We start from the raw sequence: 8,061 nt of genomic DNA, 5'->3' as shown, positions 1-8,061 counted from the left end.
GATAGTTCTGCCACTCGTGTGGTGAGCTTGCTCGTTCTCAGTTCTCGAGGCCATTGTGTCCGATGAGTGACCTTTGCTTCATTATCTGTGAAATGCATATGAAAGCGCACACCCTGCATATGCTAATGAAGATTATAGAGATCACGCTAAACATGTATGACTATGGCACTCATCTCTCCACCCAAATCATGCTATGCATCACCTGGGAGAAGGGAGAAACCTGAGACGAGGCTGTCCTCAGCAAGGGGGGTGGACCGTGCTAATGCAGCAAACATAAAAGGGGAAAATAAGTGCCCCTGGAGGGGGAACAAAGAAGAAACAAAAGAAGAAGATAGTGCCTGGGGAGATTTTTCCAAGAAAGAAGAAGATTATGCCTGGGAAGATTCCCTGAAAAAGATGCTGGAACCAGGACGGGTGATGTCTTTATCTCGGTCTCTGTCTTTTCCTTTCTCTATGCCTCAGTTTCTCTTTTCTCTTAGAATTGTTAAGTAACAGTTAGAGTTGTTAAGTAATGACCTTAAGTACGACCTTAAGTACCGCTTGCCCTAAGTTGTCCTATCCCTGTTGTTCAGTAACAAAACGCACACCTCACCACTTGCCATCATTTGTTACACACCTAACCAGTTATCGTGGACTTGTTAAGACCTATGCTAACCATTTTGGGAAGCTAATAAATGTTTCTATATGGACCTTGAGACTTATCTCACCTTAGCCCATGCCGTTGGGAATTTACAACTCTGAAGTCACTTACCCTCCCCCCTTTCCTGAAGGTGGGACGTGACAGATGCTCTCCAGGGAAGTGCAGGTACCGCTGGTTGCTCTTCCCCAGCACCCACTGGGATCTCTTGGAAATTGGCCAGTGAACCCAGGAAGGGGGTAGATTTCGCCAGTACAACTTGGCTCGTGGATGCTCTTACATAGGTTTGCTCTGCAACAGGAAATTTGATTAGGGAAAAAGGGCAGACCGGCCTCTTTTGGCAGTGTCGGAATCCCCGTACGTGCCCAGGAACACGCACACATCAGGTGACAGGGAGAAGAAAAGCAGAGGCACGGCAATGCAGGGCAGAGGGACAAGCCGCTTCGCAGCTCTGCTCTCTCTGGGCAGCATCGCTGTGCAGGACACTGTCCTCCAGCCGCTGCTGCGGGGCTGGGGGTGTTGGGAGGCCGAGGACAGGACGCGCAGAGCCTCTCGGCAGGGTGGTCTGGCTAATCCAGCTCAGCTGGTCTTGGAAAGGCAGAGAGCCCTGCTTGGAAAACTGTCCTCTGCAGCCACGGTAGCAGGAGAGACTGATTCTGGCCAGAGGCGTCTCTGGGATTATGGGGACAGAAGTTTTTGCCAGATAATTTATCAACAATTTATAATGCTGGCAAAGAAGTCAGTCCATGTGAACCTGAGCTGAAGGTAACACCGCTCGAAGACCCACAAAAGCATAGCGGATTTCCAAAGCCAGAGCCCCGGGCGGGCTGTTCCCACCAGGTCTCCTCATGATCCTTTCCAATAGGAGCTGTGTTGGGTTTGCCCTTTGGAGAAGCTCACACAGCAGCATCTGCACCAACCACAGCCTTTCACCTTGGGGCAAAAAATCTACGGAAGAACAGTGTCTTTGACACAAATCAACAATGTTGATTCACCGTGGATTAAAGGAGCGCTAAATTGCCAGAGCCAAAAATGTGATGTCATGGCGAATGTGCAGTTAGCAGCCCAGTGAAACAATGAACCGAGGTGCTACTGAAGAGCCATAAAGCAACGATTTTTTGGTTCAGTCCTTGCTGAGACACTACTGCAAAGCCCTGTGAGCAAACACACGGCTGGGCTCTCACCCAGGGACTGCTGAGCCTGCAGAGCTCCAAACACCCAACAAGCCACCTCTTCCAACCCCTGAAAGTCAAGAGCTTCCCAATGTCCACGGTTTGCCTGAATAATGGCTGGACGCAGATTTGGGTCCTCGAGCATGCAGTTGTCAGGTGTGTAATTGTCCCCGGGGTGTAATTTCGAGTTGCAGGGCAGTTGCACGCCAAGGCTTTGGAGAACCCCCCCCACTGCTGCTTCCAGCTCTCAGCAGGGGAGCAGAGCAGAGAGCAGGACACCTCGCCCTCACAAGGGCCCTCTCAAGCTGTCCCCACCCAGCTGGGTTGTACAACAAATTCGCAGCTGACCCTCGGTGAGGCAGATTATCACATTTGCTGTGTTAAAGCTTATACCCACGTGCAAAGTGAGGAAATGTACGGGAGAGCGTGGTTCTTAATCAAAACAATACAGTTCTACTGCATTTCCCACGCTCGGGCACCGTTAGAGGCACTGCCGCCTCCAAAAAAAACCCCACGCTGGGATAGCTTAATATCCCATTACTTACTGGTAGGAAAGAACTAGCATTTGCTGCCGTTTCACCTCGCAGGCAGGGCTCAACCTGTTTAAAGACTGCTCGGGCATGCTGCACAACAAAATATTGGCTAACACCTAACCTCTGAAGTCTAATGCTTGAGAAATACAGAACTCCTAAGGGTACGGATGCTTATGGGTGTGTAGGATTAAGCCCGAAGATCATCGTGCTCTTGCCTACTTGTTCTCTTTTCTGACTGTCACTGGTGCTATTGCTCTGCAGTTGGGGCTTGCCCTACGTTACTAAGAGCTGACTTGCTGCATTTGAGTAATACTACAACAGGAGGTAAAATATTCCAACAAGCTTTAAGAAATACGCCAGTAAATCCTTCATCAATGTGTTAATCAATTGACGCAAGATGGATTTCAGCTGGCGAAGGAAGATTTCTCTTTCAGCTACACTCGCGTAAATTCCTCACAAGTTGACTCAGCAGTGACTCTACAATACACTTTTAATCCAACTATGACCCTGAATCTCGAAGAGTTGCCCTCTTCAGAAACAGCTCCCAGTCTCGCACCAACCGCCTCTGCGGCAAGGCCCCGGGAGCACGCCGTGGGGAGGGAGGCGCGCTCTCTCTCAGAGAAGCCATTCTTCTACTAAGTCCCTCAAGACATGAAGTCCCTTGATCCACGTGTTGGCTCAGCCCAAACCGTTATACAATATGGCTCATTATAAACCGAACTATACTTAAAATAAAGAGGATTTGAAGAAACCCCGGGTATTGTCAAGAAAAGGATCAGTAGGAAAGGTCTTCACAGACATTCAACCATCGCGACACCCATGCGAGATTGCCCTGAATTGCCCAGGCCGGGATCGCAGGGAGCGACGGGCAGAGGTTCGGGATCAGACCTGAGGGCTTAGGCTGGTGTCCTCCCCCGGCCTGGGGCGGAGGGGTGGTGGTGGGAAAGGGGGGAGCACTGGGGATACTGGGATGGAGGGGTGTGAGAAGGGCTGGGGGAAGAAGAGAGCGGGCTGCCCAGCACAGCAGGGTGGTTGCTCCAGAGGAAGCAAATGAGCCACAACTCACCAGGGAAGCGGCCCTTGGCCGATTTCCAGCCCTCAGCATCTGTCCCGCGTCGACTCCCTATTTTATAGTCTGAGAATATCAAGCATAAAACAAATTTTCCCATACTTTTAGGTTTTTCTGTCTGCGAACGTCTGGCACGGAAAACATTCAGCAGAAGTCAGAAATTCCTCCCCACGGGGAATCACAGAATGCAAGTTAGCCACTATCTTCTTACGCTGGGGGGATGGGGGGGGAAAAGGCAAGTAAATATGCTCCCCACTCTTAATTACTTTTGACAGCCCAATCTCAAATGCCTTATTTTGGTTTGAAATTTGTCTCCTACACCATTTATAAAATTTCCGGCCCGCAGCAGCACTTTTTGTGGGCGTTTTTCATGGCGCCACAACGCGCGGACTGTCCCCCCAAAGCTGTCAGTGTCACTCAGTCACCGGGCTGCAGGATGGGGCAAAAATACCTTTGGATTCCTTTGGTCCACCAGAATCGCAGCGTGCCTGACAAATTAACCAGCAATAGAGGTAACGCTTTCCTATCAATGCAGCTGCTTGTTTTGGAAATGTCGGTGCAAACACGCTTGTGAAAAACCATCCCACCCTCTGTTGTGCCAGATGATGGGAGCCCCTGTGTGCTCCGCATCCATTGTCCTAAAAAAATCACTGGATTTGGCACAAACCACCTTCCACGGGCTGCTGGCCGGCCAGCTCTTCCCCAGGCAGCACGCTCGGGAGCCCGGGAGCAGCGGGGCAGCAGGTTGGGGATCTGGCAGAGCAGGGGGATCTTGCGGGGCAGGAGGATGCTCACAGCTGCAGCACAAGCAGCTCCCTGCCTGGCAGAGCCACAGCTGGAATTGACCTCAGGAGATGTCCTGGGCCAACTGCCTGTGCAGAGAAGGGTCAAACACGCTAACAGTGGGACAAGTGGTTTAAAATGTAAGCAAGACATGTTTTAGCCCTAGACTTTGTTGAGGGAAGGGTTATAGAGGAGGTGGGTTTGGAGCTCGCCTGGTTTGGAAAGGGGTGAAGGGATGCCAAGGCTGGAGTGACGCTGATGGGGAACTGAACCCCTGCCCCCTACCCAGCCGTGTGGTTTCAACTGTGCATCGGTTCCAACGCCTTTGCTTGTTTCTCGTGTTTATAAGCTTGCAAAGGTAACAGCATCAGGAGTGATCGCAGGAAAATTCCAGCTCAATAAGCGTCAAAGAGACGTGGGCCATTGGGAAGTGAAAAATACCTGCATGTTTTTAGCAATTTTGATGTTGAGCAACCTGCCAATTTAGACATGAATTTGTTGCTGCTTTTAAAAAGACAAGTTTAGGTTTGAAAAAAAAAATCTGTTTAAAAAAACTGGTTTTAACCTTCTGTGCAGGCGGCTTTCTTGGTTGATGTAGAAGTCCAAGTGAGAAAAAACAGATGGGGGAGAGGTTCCTTTATCTGTACCTGCGGGAACAGAAGCGATAAGATCTCCTGTGTTTTAGAGATGCCTTCTAAGCACGTTATGGCAACTCTGTGTTTGCTTTTACTTAAACCAGAATTTCATGTTGTTCATTGATATCTGAAAGGCCAAATAATCCAACCAAGTGAACAGAAATCCCAGTTTTGGGGCACGTAAATCCTGAAAGAATCAAGTACTTTTTCCTAAATACAAGGTTTGTCATTTCAATTTACGCATCACATGGAACTGTCAAATTTGCAATGAAAGAACTTCAAACACAACGTTAATGCAGGTTCTAGAGAAGAGCACGCGTCAAACTGAGCCTGCGCCGTAAGGCTGTTTCTAAGCCACCAGCAAAAGTTAAAAATTGGCAAAGGGAGTTTTGAAGTTCCCAAACACACAAACAAGGCTCGATGCTGCCATATTCAGGCAGCACTACAACAGCAGATAAACAAGCAAATATGGGACTACTGACAGAAGGGCAAGAAAATTGAGTAACAAATGATGCTTCATTCACTGGGGCGGTCCAAGAATAATAATTCTGTCTGCTACCTCTCTCCTTTTGCAATCCTCCACTCGCAAAGACAGGAGGAAGAAAACTGCTTGATAATTCCCCTGCCGTTTCACCAGAATCATCATTTAACTGATATTCCCGGGAAAGAGAAGTTTATGTTGCTTGAGCCAAAAAAGTCACAAAATTACCACTGTTGGCAGAAGTATCTCAGTTTCATCATTGTGTAAGTGTCTTACTGGAGAAAGAGCAGGAACTCACCAGTTCGATGCACAGCGGGGGGTGCGAGCTAGACATCTCCCACTGATGGGTGAAGAACAGCTTCAACAGAAACGGTATTTTTGACCAAATTCAACACTACTTACCCATTTCTAAATGCTACTGCTGAAAATTTTCAGCGATACTCCTCCTTTCTTTTGCTCGAGTTTCTGAGGACCTAGAGAATACAGGGAGTGTGGGACGATTTGTCTTATCAAATATTTTCCCCAGGTTCACCCACTTGGAAGCTTTCGCCAGGAAGCAGAGTGTTTGCTGGTGCTTCACTTACTTTTTCTCCTCCCCCCCCCCCCCCCCCTTCTGATGATAGGAGATTCTGGACTTCAAAAGCGAGTGGCTGAAATGACCAATGTCTCATCAGCTCATGAATTCCTACCTGTCTATCCGGAGTGCCATATTCTTATTAACATAAATTAACATTTACACTTAAGGTATCAGTAGTTCTCACGCTGCAAAAGGATTTCGAACATTGGAATACAAAAATATCTGTAAGTGCATTAGGAAAAAAAAGCAATGAACCTCTTTGAGATGCTGAAGAACAGGAAACGTAACATCGCTCACTTTCATGTAAGATAAAACCAGCAATACATCATCTCATGAGAGAACGTGCCCCTGGCAGCGGGGCTGACTCCTGATACAGGAGATGGTCCTCGGGAAGGTTCGCACCTTAAACTCCTGGGAGCAGTGAGCCTCGAGCTCCGGCGAGGAATGCGATGCCATGCGGAAGTGGGACGGGAAGGTTGCGAGATGCAAAAAGTTGTGAGATGCAAAAAGTTTCACAGCTGTGCGCTGGGGTGGCGACAACAACATATAGTCCCACGGATTCATTCTTAGATGTGAACTTAGTTTTTCTTCCTCCTATGGCTGCAGCAGCAGAGGTGACTCTTCATCACGGACGCTGCAGCAGAAGCAGGAACAGCCACACAGGCCCTGCAGGACCAGCTAACCCCGCACGCACCCTTCGCCCTGGGGAAACCCTTCATCATTTCTCCAACTTGTCATCACTGATCTAGAGATCACATGCATACTGTATCTTATCTGCACATATGAAAATGTGTACGAATTCTGGTAAAGAAACAATTATAATACAGCCACAATTATAATACTCCAAAGATAGATGTTTATTGAGTTGCTGAAAAATACAAGTATTCCTGTAAGTTTGCCACACTTAAGTGTTAGCTAAAAAAACCTACATAAACTCCACATACAGTCTAGTTGTCCCACCTCCCCACTGTAATGAAAACCACGGTAAGATGTTACGAAGTCAAACCTTTAACAATCACCTGTGAATTTCAGAAAAGTTACCATCTTCTAACTCTTCTTGTATGGCCCTCCCTCGTAGCTATGAGCTCTTGTGCTGGGTTACGCGTCGGTCAGTTCTGAAGGCAATGTTTCATAGCTGTGAAAACCAGACATTCTGATTGTAATCTACTCTCTGGCTATACAATCAGAACATTATTAGCAGGAGATTTCCATTATTAATGAGGCCTAACTAATTAAACCCACAAATAATTACATACACATTTTGCAAATAGGCTTAATCTGCTGAAGTCATTGCAACATTAAACTTCAAACTTCTTAAAAAATGTTCTTGGGAGGGTTGTAACAGCCATTCAAGTGATATTTGTAGCCACTGATTAACGTGTTAACTGATTAATGGGTTTGAACACAGAACCAGAAACAGGAGAATCCTGTGAAACCAGGATGAGGAATTGAATTTGTTTTTTTTTTTTTTATAAACTCTTAACGGAGTTTCCACAAACTAAGAGGCTGAGAACAGCGAGGGCAGCCTGGGGCACTGTAGTTCTGCCCGTCCCTGGTGCAGACACACTTTATCCAAGGAGGAGGGTGAAAGGCATGGTCACGCCGTGCCCCCGGCACGGGGCAGAGCTGCAGCGGAGATGGGGGGTGCAGGGCGGCTGGGGGAGCAGGACCCTGCAAGGGACGCTGAAAACAGAGCGGGCAGGAGAAGGTACGTGGCAGATGTCCCACAGGCTACGGGGGGAGATGCCCATTTCAAGCTTGAACAGAGAACACAGAAGTTCCACTTAGCAGTAGTTCACCCCCTTTGATTTAGGGAAAGAAGCTGGATTAGCCCTGGGAGGAGGTGGCTGCAGTCAGCAAGAGCTGGGTGGCTCCTGCAGAAGGGCCGGGAGGAGGGAGCGCCGCGGTAACTGTCTCTACATGCTCAGTGCCACCAGTTCTCGCAGCCGCGGGGTCAGCGCAGCCGCCAGCAGCAACCCCTCTCCCAGGGCAGGTGTCGGAAGCGACCTCCAGTTGCGTTAGGCTGGAGACCGCCACTTACAAAACTTGCATCACCCAGTGAAAAAGTCCATGTCTGAGCCATGTTATCCACGGCTGATAATCTGTATCTAAACACACCAAGCTCAAATAATAATGAAATCTATACTGCAAAGCTTCATGTATTTTACATTTCT

This window comes from Larus michahellis, chromosome 9 (genome assembly GCF_964199755.1).
Source record: "Larus michahellis chromosome 9, bLarMic1.1, whole genome shotgun sequence".
In the NCBI taxonomy this organism is placed as follows: Eukaryota; Metazoa; Chordata; class Aves; order Charadriiformes; family Laridae; genus Larus; species Larus michahellis.
The sequence above is the reverse complement of the archived record's forward strand: the minus strand, read 5'-3'. Positions refer to the sequence as shown.